General features: G+C 39.8%; 1 protein-coding gene across 16 annotated transcripts in view; it reads left to right on the top strand.

Moving 5' to 3' along the window:
* The window catches only part of MBNL1 (muscleblind like splicing regulator 1), a 196,510-nt gene that overhangs the window by 68,491 nt on the left and 108,103 nt on the right, over nucleotides 1–19,916 (top strand). The window contains exon 1 of one of the 16 annotated variants that reach the window (XM_048864465.2): nucleotides 16,663–16,703. The exons of the other annotated variants lie outside the window; for them this stretch is intronic. The gene's annotated coding sequence lies outside the window, so the exon portion shown is untranslated. Of the gene's footprint in view, nucleotides 1–16,662; nucleotides 16,704–19,916 lie in introns of those variants that run through there. 16 annotated transcript variants of the gene reach the window in all.

Below are 19,916 nucleotides of genomic sequence, written 5' to 3'. Positions count from 1 at the left end.
GCAGCAGATAATGACCCACTCCTCAGGGCTGAGCTTCAAAAGGTTGGGTTTTTGCATAATTGGAGGAGGGGGATCTGCATTAACGTCTCTAGATATTCTCCAGGAAATCTACGTAACAGTTATTCTCCCTAAAGTCCCTGCTTCTCTGCAACATTTCCAGTATAGTCCTTTGAACTCCCAGGTCTCACATCTGTCACATCTCCCCCCTAGAGGTTACACCTACCTAATCCTGACCTGAAGTGATACGTAACCATTCATTTAATTCACTGGGCCTCAACGTTACTTAATTCAGGTCTCCCAAGGATGTGGCAGGACATTGCCTTATCTGTCATGCTCAGCACTGCAGTTGAGGCCAGATTTTCAAGAGCCCAGAATGTCAGCTGCTGAGCATTTATGAAAATCTGACCTTTAGTAGGTGCCTAAATTAAAGCTGACCTCTCCAAAAATCTGTTCTTATTGGTGGGTTTTGAGCACTTGAAAATCTGATCCTGACCTCTATGGAAAATGTGCCTGTGGTGTGTGTTTCTGGCTGTTGCGTAGGTGCCAGGAGTAGAGATTGTCAGAGCCTGGATTCCAAAGGTCAGCTCTCCTACTGCAGGTACAGGATACAAGGGCACTAGAAAGATTCCTGCTGCCCAGGGGTATTTTTGGTGAGTGACTGTATACATGTGAGGAGAAAGGGAGAACTGGATGTTGGTGTACTGATGTCATCTTGTTCAGCACTGCCTCTGAAGCCCCATATTGCCTCCCTTCCTTTCACTGGAGGAAGACATGAAGCTTCCGAGGTTGTACCAGACAGTACAGTGCATCAGCCTGTTGCACTACCCCTCTTCATTCCCTACTTGAAAGCCATTTATAGAACAATATTGCTGATAAATGTTGGATAAGACTTTTGCTCATTATAACTAAAGGTTCACCTACACAGTTTTCAATATAGCAAGGTCTTAGTGTAGAGAGGTCTTGCTCACCTTGTCTTTCTGTGGCTGGCTCCAGATACGGTAAAACAATATACAAAAACAGTCCCACGAGGAAGGCTATTTGAAAGGGCAAAAGGCTATTTGAAGTCTGTTTTATTTGAGTTTTAGGCTCAGAATTGAGCATTCTCCTTTCTCACTGATTTGTAACCAACATATTAAAGGAGAATTTAGATTCTTAAAAAGCAAACACTTGAAATGCTTTCCTAGGGCTCATCCCAAAATGCTGACACTTTCATCTCTGCAGCTTTGATTTCACCTCACACACACACACTGTATATAGAGGAAAAAGTTGCATTTTGAATGAGATCACGATACACTGATCCGCATTCTGAATATTACTTCTTGTTTCATCAGCTCAGTTGGCTGCAACACATGGAAAAGTTTTAATTTCCCACATCTTCATGGCAGAATATTTTAAGCAAGAACTGTCCAAGCCTTTAGGTTATAGAAAGCTTTTTGAACGTACATGTTCTATAGATAATATCAGCAAAGATTGAATATCTTTCTTCGTTGAATGGTGAGGAGTAAAAGAAAGTGTTGAAATGTTTTACAGTGAAATGTAAGCCACACTGTTTGTATAGACTCCCCCTCACCCAAAATGATTGCCAGCGCTACCCAGAAATAAATCCTTTCCTTTCATACCATTGCATTCAGGTTTTTTGATTTGTCTATCTGATCCTGAATGAGGCATAGTGTTCCATAAACAGTTATCTGAGAGGGCCTCATGTTTCTAGGCATCCCTACATCTGTATACTTGGCCTGGGTATAATATAGAAAGAGTGACTTGCAAGTTCAATGTGTTTAGCAGAGTTCTTACTGGCTCAAGCTGAGGGAGGCCCCTTTTTGGCTAATCAGCTGGAGTTGTTGTCTACGGAGCAGTAGAGAGCCAGTTTCCATTTTGGCTGTGGCAGAGTGGATGTGGGCCGGAAGGGGTGGTAGTTGTAACAATCTGTGCACCACCTATGGCAATATATAAACACCCATAATTGTCTGTCTCACTCATGCATTCCAACCAGCAGTTGAAAAAAAAAACCTCCGAAGTAACAGGAGTAATAACAAATTCTCATTATAATTAGGGAATAAGTACAGAAATTCCTGTGTGCTGCAAATAGATATTTATTAGCAGTGTATTATTTTTCATATTTTCTTAGGATGACAGTAGAAAATTGTTAATATAATAGTACAGTAAAAATAACACCTAAGTGAGATGTTGCTTTCTGATGATATGAGGGTGACTACCCATTGGTTTATTATTGCTTTTTTGTTTCTCACGTCTTGATATGACTTCTTATTTGACTGTGGCTGAATGGCATTTCCAATTATTTGGTGTTTGTCTATATAAGTCATTCCTGTTGGCAGGCATTAATACCATAGGATAAATATGAATCTGAGGATTAGTGATGACTTATGCAGCTGTCCACCTCTACATCAACAGTTCAAATCCAGCCAAGGTGCTAGTTCCCAAAAGATGTTACCGTCACACTGCTGTTATGGGTCAACTGGGTGGTTTTTTTTAGGTACAAAAAATACCTCCACAACTGTTAGCAGCCTCACTAATAAGCAAGGGGCTGAATGGAGTTGCCATTCTTGCACATTCCATGGTTTTCCCCATGTCTCAGCAAAATGTCTCGTGGCCCGCAACCAGATTACCCTGATAGGCCGCAGGTTGCCCACCACTGACTAGCCCTTCCTGAGTAGGACATTGTATAGCCTGATGAGCCAGTTTTGTCAGCTGGAGATGCTGAATAGGTTTAGCCTTCTTGCAGATGTGCTTCCTTATGGGGAATGTTGCTGTTTAGAACACTCCATGTTACAGTTCTGGTTTTGTTTCTTGATTAACCACTGTAGATAGAAAATGTAACAAACATGATCTCTGTAAAGAAACAGCTCTTCTACCGACAATGCAATTCCTTATTCACGTGCACACGGCCACTTCCCCACTCCACCCATCAATTAAAAAATGCTCTTTAAGCATCTTCCATTTCTTTCTGTTGTTCCCCTTTCAAAAAAGCAGCAACTCTATTATCCACAAATGACAAAAATATTTCAACTTTCAGAGGTGACACTCATTTTCTCCTCTCTTTGGAACAAGCACCATTTAAGGTCCAGCCCAAAAAACCAGTGAGACAAAGATTGTTTTATCATTCTGACAACTTTTATCAAAAATCTTCCACTCATGTTTTGTGTAATGCACAGACAAAACTTTGGACAACTTATTTACACTTCTACAATTTTCTATGGCTAAACTTGGTCTCTTAGGGCATGTCTACACTTACCTCCCAAGCGATCGATCCAGCTGGGGTAGATTTATCACGTCTAGTGAAGATGAGATAAATCGACTGCCGAGCACTCTCCTGTTGACTCCGGAACTCCACCAGAGCGAGAGGCGCAGACGGAGTCGACGGGGGAGTGTCAGCAGTCGACCTACCACAGTGAAGACACCGTGGTAAGTAGATCTAAGTATGTTGACTTCAGTTACGTTATTCACGTAGCTGAAGTTGCGTAACTTAGATCGATCTCCCCCCTCGGGTAGACCAGGCCTTAGTTGCAGCAAGGTCTACCAGCTCCATAATAAGTGTGAATATTAGCAGAAGAGATGTTGTTCCAGTATTGCTGATGGAACCTCTACCTAAGTATTTAAATAATAATCCAGAAATAATGTATGTACCTTGAGATAGAAGCTCCATTTTTATAGCCAAGACTATACAGAGACTTTGCAATCAACAGTAAGAAGACCTGTGAAACAAGCTGATGTCATCTTGCTTTCTGAATTGTAATTACACTGTCCTGGTATTGATTTTCTTTATTTGCATACCATAGCTTACTGTGGAATTTTTGTTCTTCTATTTCATTATCATTCAGTTTTATGTAGCAAGTAAGCAAGGCTGAATCAGTGGTGTAAACAATGAAAGGATACAAAGGATGTGTGTTTACAACAGCAGTACTTGTTTCATATGGTTTAATTAGTCAGTGTAGACATCTGTCCTATGGCTTTATCTTTGTAAAATATTGATCCAAAAACTGGCAATAAGGTCTGGAAAGCACTTAATATAGGAAATCACTCTCAGGTCATGTACAAAACTGTAGGAAGATAGAAAGCCTGTCAGTCAACCTGAAGATGAGCTCTGTGTAGCTTGAAAACTTGTGCCTTCCACCAACAAAAGTTGGTCCAATAAAAGACATTACCTCACTCACCTTGTCTCAATCAATCTGACTGCATGGCTGAGTACAGCAGGTCCGGTTTACTGCAACTTTAAATTGTGCAACCAAAGAAAAATAAGCTTGTAACTAGAATTTCTGCATCAGTATCATAGAAACATTCTATATTAGTAACTTAAAAAAAATACATGTTTAATGATTAGGAACAGTGAATCTGGTATCAATCCAAGGCAGCAGTTCCTGAACTTTTTACTGAGGCAACCCACCAACTTCATTTTATCTTTTTTTGGGGACCCACCGTTGCCCCATACCCTCTTGCTGTCACTCTCCCAGCCCTGCCCCCGCCTGCATCCCCAACAGGCCCTTCTCTCCCCATGTGCTTGCTGCAGTTGCTAACAGGCTGCTGACTGTGCTCACTGGCTCCAGCCGCTTCCTCTGCGCTGCTGCTGCCACCTGGATCCTGCTCCCCACGCCATTACCTGCTTCCCTGGGAAAGTGAGAGCATGGAGGGCTTAAGCACTTCCAGGGTATGCACAACCCGTGTAGACCTTTCCTATGACTCACTGGTAGGTCATCACCCACCGTTTAGGAAACACTGATCTAAGGCACAGAATTATGTAACAACGCTCGATAATTAAACTGAATACATATTTTACTGTTTTATGGTGAAGCTAAAATCATGTTAAATCCCCACAGACTATATATTACAGTAAATATAAAGGCCAAATTCTACTTTCTTCATGAGTACCTCCACTGAAAATAGTGGAGATACTGGTTGTGATATACCCTAGTATCTGAGAGCAGAATCTGGCCCTCAGAGTTAAGCCTGAGTAAGTGGGCATTTCAAATGTGTGAGTATCCTGGCTCAATCCCCACATATGATTCCCACTAATGTTAGTTGGAGTCACTCATGCACATTCAGGGGAAACTATGGCCATAGGTATATCTGTCCTGGGTACCGCAGGAAGACAACAAGATGCCAGGAATGTGATTTCACTTGGCTGGAGCTTGAATAAGTTAAACATCTGGAACTATCTGGCAATAATTCATTCAATGCAGGTCATCCTTCCTTTGTAATCTGTACCACCTGCTGCAAGACTTCCATGAGCCCCCCACCCAGTTAACCTGGTCCCAGTGCCATTGCGGGATTCCATCACCGTCCCCTTGTATGAAGGTTAAGGGGAGGGTTGGGAAAAGGGGATTGTCTCCTCCCTGATGGAGTGTTAGGGGCCCCAGCCTGTTCTCCGCCTTCTTTAGGAGATGTCATCTTCTAATCTCCTTCCAGTTTGTGTTGGTCTGGGAGCTGGAACCCCTATTATTATTCATTTATTGTATTTATGTGTATTGAACAATTACCTGCACTGGGCACCTGCCAAGTTACAACCTAACTTCCCTACTGGGTCCCCGGGCTGCTGAGAGGGAGGTAAAAACCCACCCCACCCTGGCCTGTCTGTCAGGGAGGAAAAAGTCCTTCTCAGCCCCAAAGAGGCAAATCCATGATGCCCACAGCAGGACTCAAAATACCCAGTCCTATTGTAATCCTAAAGCAGGAGAGATGGGTGCAGTCCTTAAAGGGAGCAATTATTTACCTTCCTCCCCCCCCAGCCCAAGCCCCTTCTCACTCTGAGGCTGTGGAAGGGACATTAGCAACCTATACTGTACCAAGATTCAATAACATGAGGTAAGAGAAGAGCTTGAGCTTTAACTCTGAATTCACTTGAATGTGTAGCTATAAATTTGTTTTCATTTTGAACAGTTTTGTGGTTTAATTTTTCTTTTAGATTTTTTTTTCTTTTAATTGCTGTAGGGTGTCCAGAGCTCCATTTTTATGGTGCTTGGAAGATGCTTGGGAATGAGCAGTTTTGGTTCACCATCACTGCATAGATCTTTGATGTGATACTTTATAAATACTCTTTCTAAGCCGTTACCAGATGTTGTGTTGTGCTGAAGAGTGGAGCCAGTACAATGAACCCATGTCTTTCAGTAGGTCTATCACTGTGAATGTGTGCATGGTGTTCTAGCCAATTTTAGATGTTAATGACCTGGGTGTTTAACTAGTATTTATAAATATCAATAAAAGCTCATCCCCATTATATCTAATGCTGGCAAAGTAAAAAATGACAGCAGAAATCTAAATTCCATTAAGCTAAATAATCTACACTTTCTATTAATTGTTTTATTTGTATAATCTGAATGTTTTAACACTTAAAAATAATTTGCTGTATTCATTTTGAATTTGCATTCTTGCTAGGAACTTGGATGGTAAGTGTGAGCACAAGTATGCTGGTGATTAATGCATCTCTAAAACAAAGAGTTTAGAATAGTAACCGTGAAAAACTGTAATGTATTGTGTCAATAGCTTTTCATCTCTGGCCACTGCTTCTAATACAGCCCATTTGGCTAACTAACATCATGACTGAGCAGTGTGTTGTTGTGAGTTGGCTGCTTCAGTCCAGTTCCTTACTGAGATGGTATCTACATCAGAACCACCACTAGTTGGGGTCCTCATTATTAGTTTAATCGGAAAGGCAAAAGGATTAAATGAGATCTGAATTTAAACTACTCATTCGCTCCTAGAGACAGTTGCTCCTGAAAAGGGTTGAGAACTTTCGGTGAAGTTTGTATTGAAATTATGTGAAGGAAGACAGACACATAATAGTCACTTCTGGTCTTCAACTGTATGTGGCCAGATGCTCAGCTGGAGGATTGAAGCCAATGAAGCTGGGTGTGGAGTGGGACTGTAAGGCTATATCAACAAGGTGGCTTATTTGCAAGGATTTCCCACCGACATGGGTGCTGGTGGAAACAGAAATCCTAATGGTGGCAAGGTTCCCGTGGATGCCAGCCTTTTTAACACAGTATTGTTAGAGTGGGCTGATGTGTGCACAGGTTGTACCACTACAATATTGAAATGTTTGTGTTACAAACACTGCAGATGAACGTATTTTTAAATTCCTAAAAGGAATCATTAATAAATAAATAAACTCAGTAAATTATAGAAACACTGAGCTTGTATTTTTATAAAACTGTATATTTATGTCAGTTTTTACCCATCATTGGCCTTGTAAATACTGTACTCTTAAATGCAAAAAATGAAGCTAATGCAAGGCTGAGGTTGCCAGGTTTACTGTCCTCTTTAGTGTTTTTGTAGTACAAATTTGTTATTATCGATGCTTTTAGCAATCACTTTTATAAACTTAGTATCAGAGTGTTAGTCTGTAGCCACAAAAACAACAAGGAGTCCAGTGGCACCTTAAAGACTAACAGATTTATTTGGGCATAAGCTTTCGTGGGTAAAAGACTTATGCCCAAATAAATCTGTTAGTCTTTAAGGTGCCACCGGACTCCTCGTTGTTTTTCTAAATGTGTTATTCCAGTATGTTATTTATAATGAAAGACTACGTGGTTTCCCAGTGAACTACTCTTTCTGACTTAAATCTTTGTAGCTGTATCTCATTCTTATTGTTCTATCCTGTGTCCATTATATTCCTTCAGGGGCAGTCTTTTGAAGAGCATAATGGCCAGTGTACTACAATATGCTTTTGTGGAATAGTTGCATTAGGTGAGGTCTTACTTGGCAAAGTGAAAACTCCTCCTCTCTGATTTATTGTCTGTCCCTCTGGCAATACAGCCAGCTATTTGATTTTACCACAGCTGTGCACAGTTTATGGGGTAGAGGGTGAGGTTTGAAGGATTGTTTATTTAGTCAGTAAGCATGTATTGTATTTTAGCATTAGCAGACATTCCCCAGTTAGGCTTTTGTTTCTTGATACATTAACCTTCATTTATCTGTGAACTTTTCCATAATTGTGGCCTCATTTCTTTCTTAATCTCAGCTATGTATGCTTTAAAACTAGTGTTTCTCAAGTTTAAGAATCTGTTTACTTCCTGTTACTTGTATTTCTGATTCCCACTTTGTTTACCACTGAAAGCTGAATCTAGATCTGGACAAATCTTCATTATATTAATTTTTAACTAGATATAGAGTAATTGTTAGGCATGGTGAAATCTGTCTTTCTCTAATTTCCAGTTGTTCCTTTATGATAGACTGTTCTTTTCTTGCATTATTTGCCTAGCAGATAAGCACAGTTTATTGGAGAAATCTCTGCTCTGATTTTCATAGATTTTTTGTTTTACTTCCATAATTTTTTAATATTTATTTTTCCTTCTCAAATACACCTATTCTTTCCATTTACCAAACCAGATAATATGTTAAAATGCTACCTCAGTATCTTTGATCCTGTTCTTTTTTAAAGATTTGTTTCTGGTGCCTCTTCTATCTGTTACTATACCTATGCATAATCCATACTCTGTAAGTCACTGCACATTGTATCTTTAAGGCTTCACAAATTTAAAAGATTATCTGACTATTTGATTTGATTTCACTTCATTTACACACACATCCTTCCCCCCCCCAAATTCCAAAGCTTGTAAGACGTACCCTTTTCAATTTGATCAGTATGTTGCTTGAGACCCTTTTCAAATCTGTTAACTTTATGAAAAATGTAGGGTCCGACATATTCTCCAACTTTATCAGCTCTGGGGTTCTGTCTAAATTCCACTGTTTGACTTAAGGAACACTAGGCCTACCTTAAATCTCCCGTTACTTTCAGTTGCATAAAATACTCTTCATCCCGTCATGAATTATTTTGTATTGTTGCATTCCAAGATTGAGTCAAGTGATTTCTTTGTATACTGTAGTCTATAAAGACCTTTGGAATTATTTCAGATTAAAGAATGATATCTCATTTGTCATATATGATTCACTTTCTAAGGTTATCCCACAGTAGTTTTGGATGTTGCTGATACTCAGTAGATTGTGTTTCAGCTATAGAAATATGTTGCTTCCTCAGTTCTTCCATAGTCACTATCCTAGTTAATTCCAGGGTCATTGAGATTTTCATAATTAAACTTATCTCTTAATTAACACGATAGCTTATTTCAAGGCCTCCTTGATCTACTTTAGTATTTCCTATCTGATCTCTTCCCTTGCTCCAAAATCTGTCACTTTGAGTAGTTGCTTGTTTTTTACATTTGCTTTGCTTTTTACATTGATCTAGGTTTTGTCTGTGCACTACATACAATACAGCATATCATCCTTTTATTTTTTTTTAATTTTTCAGTCTTTAATCTGTAACAGCACACTTCCTTCTGTTCTGTTTTTGTTTATTCCTCTTATAAATTGTGTTGATATTTCCATATGCCAGTCAGATACCCTTTTTAGCTCAATTCAGTTAGCCCAATTAGTTCTTATTAGGGCTGTCAAGTGATTAAAAAAATTAATCGTGATTAATCGTGGTGTTAACAATGGAATACCATTCATTTTAAAGATTTTTGGATGTTTACTACATTTTCAAATATATCAATTTCAGTTACAACACAATACAAAGTGTATAGTGCTCACTTTATATATATTTTTGGTTACAAATATTTGCACTGTAAAAAAACAAAAAAAATGTATTTTTCAATTCACCTCATTACAAGTACTGTAGTGCAGTGGTTTTCAAACTTTTTTTCTGGCAACCCAGTTGAAGAAAATTCTTGATGGCCGTGGCTCAACGACGCTGGGGATGAGGGGTTTGGAGTGTGAGAGGGGCTCAGGGCTGGGGCAGAGGGTTGGCATGCGGGGATGAGGGCTGTGGGGTGGGGCCAGGAATGAGGGGTTCAGGGTGTGAGAAGGGGCTCTGGGCTGGGGCAAGGGGTTGGAGTGCAAGAGGGGGTCAGGGCTCTGGGATGGGGCCGGGGATGAGGGGTTTGGAGTGTAGGAAGGGGCTCTGGGTTTGGGGGGGTGCTCAGGGCTGGGGCAGGAGATTGTGGTGCAGGCTTACCTCCGGCAGCTCCCAGTTAGCGGCACAGCCAGGATGCAGAGGCAGGCTTCCTGCCTGTCCTGTTACTGTGGACCATGCTGTGCCCTGGAAGCAGCCAACAGTAGGTCCAGCTCCGAGACAGAGACACGCAAGTGGCTCCGCGTGGCTCTTGCCTGCAGGCACTGGCCCCCTCCCAGCTCCCATTGGCTGGGAACCAGCTAGTGGGAGTGCAGAGCCGGTGCTTGGGGCGGGAGCAGCATGTGGAGACCCGTGGCCCCCTGCCTACGAGCCGGACCTGCTGCTGGCCCCTTCTGGGGTGCAGCGCGGTGTCAGAACAGGTAGGAACTACTAGTTTTTACTGGCCGACCACCAGGGTCCCTGGGTGCTGAGCAAGGTGACCCAGTGCCTTGCATTCCGTAACCTGAACTTTGAAAAACATTGCTGTAGTGCAGTCTCTTTGTCTTGAAAGTCAAATTCACAAATGTAGAATTACGTACAAAAAATACCCCTGCATTGAAAAACAAAACAATGTAAACCCTTAGAGCTTTCAAGTCCACTCAGTCCTACTTTTTGGTCAGCCAATCACTCAGACAAACAAGGTTGGTTACAATTTGCAGGAGATAATGCTGCCTGCTTCTTGTTTACAATGTCACCTGAAAGTGAGAACAGGTGTTTACATGGCACTGTTGTAGCTGGCATTGCAAGATATTTATGTGCCAGGTGCGCTAAAGATTCATATGCCCCTTCATGTTTCAACCACCATTCCAGAGGACACGCTTCCATGCAGATGATGGATTCTGCTTGCTAACGATCCAAAGCAGTGCAGACTGACGCATGTTCATTTTCATCATCGGAGTCAGATGCCACCAGCAGACGGTTCATTTTCTTTTTTGGTGGTTCGGGTTCTGTAGTTTCCACATCTTTTAAGACTTCTAAAAGCATGCTCCACACTCGTCCCTCTCAGATTTTAAACGGCGCTTCAGATTCTTAAACCTTGGGTTAAACGGTGTAGCTATTTTTAGAAATCTCACATTGTTACCTCCTTCTATGACAGGTGAATCCGATGAAGTGAGCTGTAGCTCACGAAAGCTCATGCTCAAATAAATTGGTTAGTCTCTAAGGTGCCACAAGTACACTTCCTTCTATGTGTTTCATCAGATCTGCTGTGGAAGTGTTCTTAAAACAAACATGTGCTGGGTCATTATCCGAGACTGCTATAACATGAAATCTATGCAGAATGCAGGTAAAACAGAGCAGGAGACATACAATTACCCCCCCCCCCCAGGAGTACAGTCACAAATTTAATGCGTTGTTTTTTTTGTTTTGTTTTTTTAATGAATGAACATCATCAGCATGGAAGCATGTCCTCTGGAATGGTGGCCGAAGCGTGGAAGGAGCATACGAATGTTTAGAATATCTGGCATGTAAATACCTTACAACGCCAGCTACAAAAGTGCCATGCGAACGCCTGTTCTCACTTTCAGGTGACATTATAAATAAGAAGCAGGCAGCAGTATCTCCCGTCAATGTAAACAAACTTGTTTGTCTTAGGGATTGGCAGAATAAGAAGTAGGACTGAGTGGACTTGTAGGCTCTAAAGTTTTACATTGTTTTGTTTTTGAGTGCAGTTATGTAACCAAAAAAAATCTGCATTTGTAAATTACACTTTCATGATAAAGAGATTGGACTTCAGTACATGTATGAGGTGAATTAAAAATACTGTTTCTTTTGATTATTATTTTTACAGTGCATATATTTGTAATAAAAAATAATAATATAAAGTGAGCACCGTGCGGTTTGTATTCTGTGTTGTAATTTAAATCAATATTGAAAATGTAGAAAAACATTCAAAAATATTTAATACATTTCAATTGGTATTCTATTATTATAAGTGCAATTAATCGTGATTAATTTTTGAGTTAATCGCGTGAATTAACTGCGATTAATTGACAGCCCTAGTTCTTATCTATCTTTCAGCACTTGCACTTCCAGTTCTGCATTCTTGTTTTAAATACCTTGCTTTCCCCACCCACTTCTCTTTCCCTCTAACTTTCTCTTTTGTTTTTTTTCCTTCCAGAAATGACTAAGCTTCCTGTTATTCCACTCCGTCAATTTTTCCCCCAATATTATTTTCATGTTGAGCAATATTTATTTGCCAGCAGCTTCCTTTGGAGTTTTCCTACTCTGTCTCCATTGTATTTCTGTTTTTTTGCCAATTACTTTTTATTATTAGCAGACATTATGTCCATGCCTATGTTACTCAATTGAGCTCATGTCCCAAAGTGAAGAAGAAAAATAATAATCTGAAATTATTTTTCTCATAAATTCATAGTCTCCCAGAAAAGACTGTCAGAGGGTGTTTTCAGAAAACTCAACTTTCAGTCTCCTGAAGATATTACACTTTGCATTTTAATATAACAGATCTTTCATTGTCACTGTTTTATATACTCTGTCTTCAGTGGGATTACTCAGATGTGTAAAGTTACTTGTGTGTAATAGTTTGCTGGACCTGGCCCCCAGAATACAACTATGTAGTTTCTACTGTACATTCTGAACTTGCTGTTTTCAGCGTTAACCATCTTCAGGACTTTACAGAAGTCTGTGTGTTGCTAGACTTTTTTTTTTCTTCTTCTCCTTGCTGCACTACTGACTTTGTGCGGAAATTAACACCTTTTAGCCTCTTAAATTATCATAAAACCTTGGTATTTAGTAGAATCCTCATCACAACTATAGATTAGAGTTAGCTTTCTGAAACTTAGAGCTGATCACAAGAGATTAAAATTAAGAATTTAATCACCACAAGCACTTCTTTCCTAAAAGCAAGAATGAAAGCCTCCTCTGCACACACAAGATCTCAATCCTAAAAGCTCAGAGAATTCACTCAAGCTTTTTCCACACTGGAAAATGTGCTAAGGATAAAATTTTTCTTGGTATAATCCAGCTCTAGTTGAAATCAATGACAAAATTCCACATTGTTAAAAGAGAGAAAGACCATCAAGGACAAACTACAAAAAACAAAGCAATAATCAAGATACTGTTGATGAACTGTAGTAGTCAGAAAAAAAACCCAGAGAAACATATGTAGCTAGAATTGAAACACATAATTTGAACTATGTGTACCTCTGTGTGGCATTAATGAACCTGTGTGAAACTCAGCATGTCTTCATGTGGTTGTGTATCCCATAAATTCTGCTTTAAGTTTGGGGTTTCAGCAAGCCCCAAAACTCAAAGAAACATCTGAATTTCCAGCTGGTTTGCATCAAAATCAGATGTAATATAATGATTTTTGAGGTGTGGTTTTGTTGTAGAACCAGAAATAGGCCCACGGTTCAAAACCCATTTTGTAATAAAACTCTAAATCATATTGAGTTTGATTTATTTGGGAACATTTTGCTGAGACCTGAAAAGAAGACTACTGTGCATAAAATATCTTCCAAAATATTCGTACACTCTTCTAAAATACATACAGTATAGGAGAACAGTATGTGCACAGAAAATATAAACATAGCACAAGTGTATGCATATAGAGAAAAGGAGCCAGATTATCAGCCCCACTCTAGCATCCCAAAGCCAACTCATTCCAGCAGCTCAAAAACGAGCTTAACTAACCCCTCTTTTGGGGAATCCTCGGGATGGTGTAGACCTGCCATAGAGGCTGCTATATATCACTCACCTCCCAACGGAAGGGTTGTGATCAGGATAAAGGACCTGTGGTTGGAGCGTCTCTATGCAGCCATGGGCAGTCAATACAAGTTAGAGCAGCGAGGCTTAGTGCAGATCAGTTAAAGAATCCTGATGCCAAAAATGTGTTGTAAAGCCACCTTTACCCTCCTTCTGCTTCTGGTCTTGTGAACAGTGTTCATCCCTAGATTTAGCAGATTTGCTGATAGTCTCTGGAGAGCTGGCTGGTCACATGGTGCTGGCTGCCCTTGTTTCCAGCTGCTCCTGTTGATGACCAGGCTACTCACTGCAACAAAGAATTGTGGAGCGCTGTAAACAAGGAGCAGGATCCAGCCTAGCCATCTCTGATAGAGGCAATTGCTACATAAGAAGAGAATAGGAAACAGGAGATGCTCTGGGACCAGTGGGAGTACAGCTGCCAGCTAGGAGTGGGATAAGACTGTCCGGGGTGGAAGGAATTAGGTAGCCAGGCAGGCTGAGTAAATGGAGAAGAATACTAGATAGCTGAACAGCGTGTCAAGGAAAACAGGGGTTCAAAGGGGAAGGAACATATGTGCAAGGGGAAGTAAGGAGAAGATGACCAGTTGGTAATGAAACATGTGCAAGAGAACAGGTGGGAGAGCAGAAGAGGTGAGAGAGAGCAGGATGAAATGCAGAGCATTGTGTTAGCAACAGATGCATGTTTAACATGTTTAAAACATTTTGTATTCCTTGTAATCCATTGATATGGTTGCCACAGGGATGTTATGGGAGGGGATGTGGTCCGTGCTATGAAAAAATTTGAGAAACCCTGGTCAGGGTAAAAGTACAAATGCCTGGTGAAAAGTACATATTAGGTGGTCAAAGCAAAGTACAACCAGGAACTGATAATGTTTTTATGTATGAAAGAAAAAACCCTGTGTCTCTGCCTGTAAAAAAGACCTGAGCATATTTTGATTTAGCTCTAAGGTCACTAGCACAAATCTGACCTAGATTGGTAGTGACTGAAAGTTGATACTGTCTGATAGCTGGGTTCCATGTACAATGAACTGGTAGCCCAGTCCAGTTCTGTCTGATAACAAAATCAGCTACAGCCTTAATCGGCCTCAACTGGCCATCTCAGCAAAGAGGCTGAAGACTGAACTGGGCATGGAGACTAGTGGTGGAGCATGCTGATGTTGTCCCTTCTCCAGAGGGGATTACTCTCCAGAGCTTAATCGAGCCAAGATTTGGCAAAGAATCTAAGCACATGCCTATCTTTAAGCCTGTGAGTTCCATTGACTTCAATAAGTCTGCACCCACACTTAAAATTAGGCATGTGCTTAGGTACCTTACTCACTTAGAGTCTCTATGCACACAAACTCCTATTGATACCAGGGGAGGTTTCATTCACGTAGGTGGAAGAGCCTCCCTAATCAAATTTACAGTTAATTACTTTGTAAAAGCAAATGTGCCTTCCATTCCGAATGTATGTTTTCACTAAAATCAGCAACAGCAAATAACCTAAGTAAAACAGAGCTGTCTAGGGTATAAATATAACACACAGGGGAAGAATCAACAAGTTATTTTTGTATATTAGGGATGACCATGCATAAATGACTCGTGGCTCTGCTTTGCTCTGCTACTTACGACTTACGCAGTCATCCCCAGCACATAAAAATAACTTTTTTATGCTCCCCATTTTGTGCAATCTGCATTACAAGATAATTATTTTCTATCACAAATGTTATTTTGCTTGTTTATATCTTACTAACTAAATTAACATGGTTATCATGATCAGACTTTTAAACTGTGCTGTCACTGCATAGTGACCTGTGCCACATGACAGAACCGACTCCATCGGCTCTAGAAAGAATTCTTCAAATCAGCTAGGAAGTTCCATAGACTTAATGGAGAGAATCACATTTGAGCACTGTTGAACCGCTGGAATCTAGTACTGTCTTCCAGTTGATTGGACTGTCTGTTCTCTAAAAGGAAATGCTCCAAATCATTGTTTTCAGCAACGTGTTTAAGCAAGTAGTTAATAATATGGACAATAAAAGTTAGAATAATATTACAACTTTTAGAATAAGCAGGATAACGTAAATGTTGAAAGTGTGCCTCCTTGAAGTTAACCCAGTCTGGGGTTTACGTTACACAGCTGATGTTCATTCACCCACACCCACCAATAAATTCTAAATGTATTGGTATGTATTTGATGCATAATTAACTATATCATGCCATTTCAGTGAAGCTAATGGGTGTGGTTGGTACTCAGCACTTCTGAAAATCAGCCCACTTTATTTAGGACCCTAACTGAAAATCTTAACCTGAATTCATTGACTGTGAATGGCTATAGTAATATTTAAAAATCCAGCCTATCAGTTAAACAAAAGGAAAATCCCATAGGAGAAGTCTTGTAGAATTTAATAGCAAATTAGATCTTTCTTAGATAATTTTTAAATTAACCTACAGAATTTAATAGATTATTTGTCATAGCTAATTTCAATGGCATGATCTTCAGTTTATGTTGGCTTCCTTCCTTTTTGAATTCAATAGGACTTTTTCATAAAGGAAGTCAGTGTTTTAAACTTGTTACTGCTTCTTACATGGAGATCACGTTTCAGATTTAATTTTTATCCATGTTTTGCTTACACAGACATATCTTTCTTAATACACATTTTCTACATGGCTGCATAAGAGCATTTGCCTGCATATTGTTCGTTGCTAAGCAAGCTAAAATGTATGCAGGTATATAGCTCCATTTTGGCTAGAGTTTGACTGACTGCAGATTTCAAATATGATCAGAGGGAAACACCTCCTTTTGACTATAAAAGGTAATAGCACAAGTCCTTATAATTTGTTATTTGTAAACTTATAAATAGCTGTTCTCTGTATGTATAGTAACCAAGAATGCTTTGGCTAGTATTATGCAAGGAGTTGCCTCCCCAGAGTCTGCTCTCGCTTCTGCTGTTGCTGCTTCCATTTTTGCTGGCCAAGGAAAAGCGGCTGACTTGGCATCCTTTGCAACTGATAGTATTGCAAACATTCAAGACATGAGTAATGGGTGACATCTGGATCTTTACCAGAGCAAGAGGAAGCCGTCTCCTATCTACTGAAGGTAAGGAACAGAGATAGCTAATGGATGTTGGTGAGTGGCTAGGGCTTATTGAATAATAGGTTGGGGAAAATATCCAGACTCTGTGGAACGGCTTTTAGGGCAGAGTCAGATGGAAGGAAGGAAGTCAAAACAACATCCTTTAGGCTTACAATTCTACCTTCCTTTAGAGTGCCCTAACTGATGTTACACAATCCCATCTGGGACAATTTTAATTACATTTAGGCAAACTGGGTGAAATCCTAGTCCCAGAAGTTTTTGACTGACATCAACAGGAGTGTTGTCATTACTTCAGTAAGGCCAGAATTTTACCCGCTGTCTTTATTCTTCACATAGTTTACAGTAAGTTGCCCAGTCTATATTTTCTGGGTTTTTTTCATTTAAACAAGTTATGTTCTAATACCCTGAGACTATGTTGTCATAACCTTACTCACTACAATTAGAGCTGTACTACTTAACTAGTCCCCTTGAAATCAGTGGGACTATTTGAAAAGTGTTGACCTCTTTATGGTGAGTGAAGGTTGCAGACTCTGGCCCGTAGGCATGCTCTCCCATCCTCGCCCTTTTCTTTCTTTCTTTCTTTCTTTCTTTCTTTCTTTCTTTCTTTCTTTCTTTCTTTCTTTCTTTCTTTCTTTCTTTCTTCTCCATCTAGCACCTTCCCTTCCCCCTCACTTTTCTTGTGTTTTGCTGTCTTGCACATTCTTTCAATCCTTCACTCATCCATGTCTATCATTCCTTTCGTCCCGCTCTGATCTTCTCTATCCACATCAGTCCTTCCATCCTTTTTGTCTTGTTTTTTTTTCCCCCTTCACCATTTCCTCTGTAATTTCGTCAGCTTAGTGATTAGTTCTTCATAGAAAAAAAAAAGCTAACAGGTTCAGGAGGCTTCAACAATTGTGGAACCAGATCTAGCTCCCTGCATTTCCTAGTGTGCTCCGTTTCAAGGTCTCTTAGCACAGTCCATCACCTACCCTCTCTTAACCATCACTAGCTTTCTCTGCCTCCTCTCAAATTTCTCTCACACACACTCTCTTGCCCAGAAAAAAATCACACTGACTAGCCTCTCCTCCCAGCCAAAAACATCCATTTTTCCTTTTCTCTTGTTGGGAGTGGGTGTGTGGGGGAGAGGGGAGCAGTTAAATAGAGTCTTACTCAGGCTGCCCACAGGGCTCCTAAACGGAAGAAACAGGAGGAAGCATTGCATGCCTGTGCCCTTTGCTTCACAGCTATTTCACAACCATGGTTTGTGTCTTAGACCTGGGAATAAGCTGGAAGTGTTGGTGAGTGTGTGTTGCTCACCAAATTATTCTGTTAGTACATAACAAGCCAGAATTGGGGAATACTTCCCACGCTTTTTTATGATTTATAATTGATGTATTTGTGATGATGCCTAGAGGCCCTATTGTGCTGAGCACTATACACACACTTACCAAAAAAACAATCCTTGCCCCCAAACAAAAGCTTACAAAATCTAAATAATTTTAGCCGTGTGTGTGTGTGTGTGTAAAATGAAGAACCAAAAGAATTGTTTGCCCCACAAAAAACTGGTAGATAGTGAAATCTTTTCATTTATTTTATCTGAAAAGTTTCAGAGTAGCAGCCGTGTTAATCTGTATCCGCAAAAAGAAAAGGAGGACTTGTGGCACCTTGAGAATTCTTACACATGATATACTTAGATAACCTGTTAATCAATTTTTTTCTAAAATGCATTTATTCAATACTGTAAGTAAAATCCAATCTTATCCATGAATTGCAGTAATGAGCAAATCTGTCTTTGAGCCTTAACACCACTGTGGAACATGAAACTCCAACAGTGCGCATGCACACACCCACATAAAAGAGGCTAAAGCCATGTTATTGTTTCATGTGCAGTAGGAAGGACACAAAAGAAGAACAATGTTTGGCCACAGAGAGCTTTCTTCTCTTGCACATTACAGGAGGAATGCAAGTCCAGTTTTCTGACAGCGTAGTCTTTTTTCTTTTTACTATTGCCATTGGATTCTGTGTTCAACACCATAGAATTAAGCTTTTTTTAAAATCAAATGAGAAAAATTAAAAGAAGTCAAGGGGATTTATTATAAAGCTCCATAGTCAGCAGCATTTTTTTTTTCAGTATAAAATGAAGGGGAAAGGCTTCAGAGACACATTACAAGCTTCTGCTGATGTTGCAGCAATGAAATATGACTTTAAAACAAAACGTGACTAATATATGGACAACTATGGGCTTTAATCGCAAGCGTAATTCTATCTCATATGTTCACACTACTAGTTTCTTTGACTTCAGTGGATCTACTGGTGTGAATAAGGCTTGCAGAGCTGGATTCACAATGGACCTTGAATATAGAGGGACCTTAGTTAGTTATGCAATTACAGTGCCATGTGAGTGTGTGTACAAAATTGCAAGTGCACAATTAGATAACCTATTTTAACACACAGCCCACTTGACTGTTCCTCAAGTGTTTTGTCTATAGCAAACTGAGTACTTTTAACTACAGCAGTTCTACTAAATAGACATTTACAGGTGTAAATAGATCCATATGAAATAAAAAGAACATCAGCTCTCGGGTTTTCTGAAGTGCTGCAACCTACAAAACAGTGAATTCTGGGCCCACCGTGCAAATGCTGCAGGGATACTACAGAATCTATAAAAAATTGTTACATAAATTTCTTATCTTTGCAACTGAAATGGACAGTGAAGTTACTACTGACTCCAATAGGATCCCACTTACCGTTCTGCAAAGTAAAGCAACTTATGTAACAGTTAATTCTTTTTATGGTACTTTTTATATAATCCATTGTTCAATCTGATGTATGATTGTGCGTGGAAGAGTTTTAGATATCACAAAACTGCTTACATTAAGTTTTCCAGTGGCAGAGCTAGTGTGGTGTTACCTACATTTCAGTTTACATCATTCCTTTTCACCTGGAATTGCTTTGTTCTTTCCTCAGTGACTGTCTTGAATTAATTTAATTAGCATGTTCATTGTTCAGACAGCTGTGGTAGAAATCACTGTGGGCTAAAATGTTCTGTTGGATCTGTGGAGCTCCTTTTGAAGTCAGTGGGAGACGCTCACCCATATTGGAGTAAAATGTGACCAATTAACATTCACTGTTGCTGTTAAATACCTCTTTCTTGATCTGGCATCTTTGGAAATAAGTTCTAATGCTGTCTTTTTCAGAACTAGATATTTATGTTTTGGGCAAAAACAGAATTGC

The sequence above is a fragment of the Caretta caretta genome, chromosome 9, assembly GCF_965140235.1.
Source record: "Caretta caretta isolate rCarCar2 chromosome 9, rCarCar1.hap1, whole genome shotgun sequence".
NCBI classification, from domain to species: Eukaryota; Metazoa; Chordata; order Testudines; family Cheloniidae; genus Caretta; species Caretta caretta.
Note: the sequence above shows the minus strand (reverse complement) of the source record. Positions and strands in the feature narration are given on the sequence as shown.